Below are 575 nucleotides of genomic sequence, written 5' to 3' on the forward strand. Positions count from 1 at the left end.
TAGTCCGACACAAGTGTCCCACTTGGGCCATACTCAGACCCACGGCCCGGGGCGAGAACCACAACTACTGGTCATCCTTTAGACCTCCAGGGGGCCCGGCACAGCCTCCCTAGTCCGACGCAAGTGCTCCACTTGGGCTGTACTCTGACCCAAGTCCCGGGGCGAGAACCACAACTAATGGTCATCCTTTAGACCTCCAGGGGGCACGGCACAGCCTCCCTAGTCCGACACAAGTGCTCCACTTGGGCTATACTCTGACCCAAGTCCCGGGGCGAGAACCACAACTACTGGTCATCCTTTAGACCTCCAGGGGGCACGGCAGAGCCTCCCTAGTCCGACACAAGTGTCCCACTTGGGCTATTCTCTGACCCAAGTCCCGGGGCGAGAACCACAACTACTGGTCATCCTTTAGACCTCCAGGGGGCACGACACAGCCTCCCTAGTCCGACCCAAGTGCTCCACTTGGGCTATACTATGACCCAAGTCCCGGGGCGAGAACCACAACTACTGGTCATCCTTTAGACCTCCAGGGGGCACGGCACAGCCTCCCTAGTCCGACACAAGTGCTCCACTTG

Source organism: Nothobranchius furzeri, unplaced genomic scaffold (assembly GCF_043380555.1).
Source record: "Nothobranchius furzeri strain GRZ-AD unplaced genomic scaffold, NfurGRZ-RIMD1 Scf213, whole genome shotgun sequence".
Classification (NCBI taxonomy): domain Eukaryota; kingdom Metazoa; phylum Chordata; class Actinopteri; order Cyprinodontiformes; family Nothobranchiidae; genus Nothobranchius; species Nothobranchius furzeri.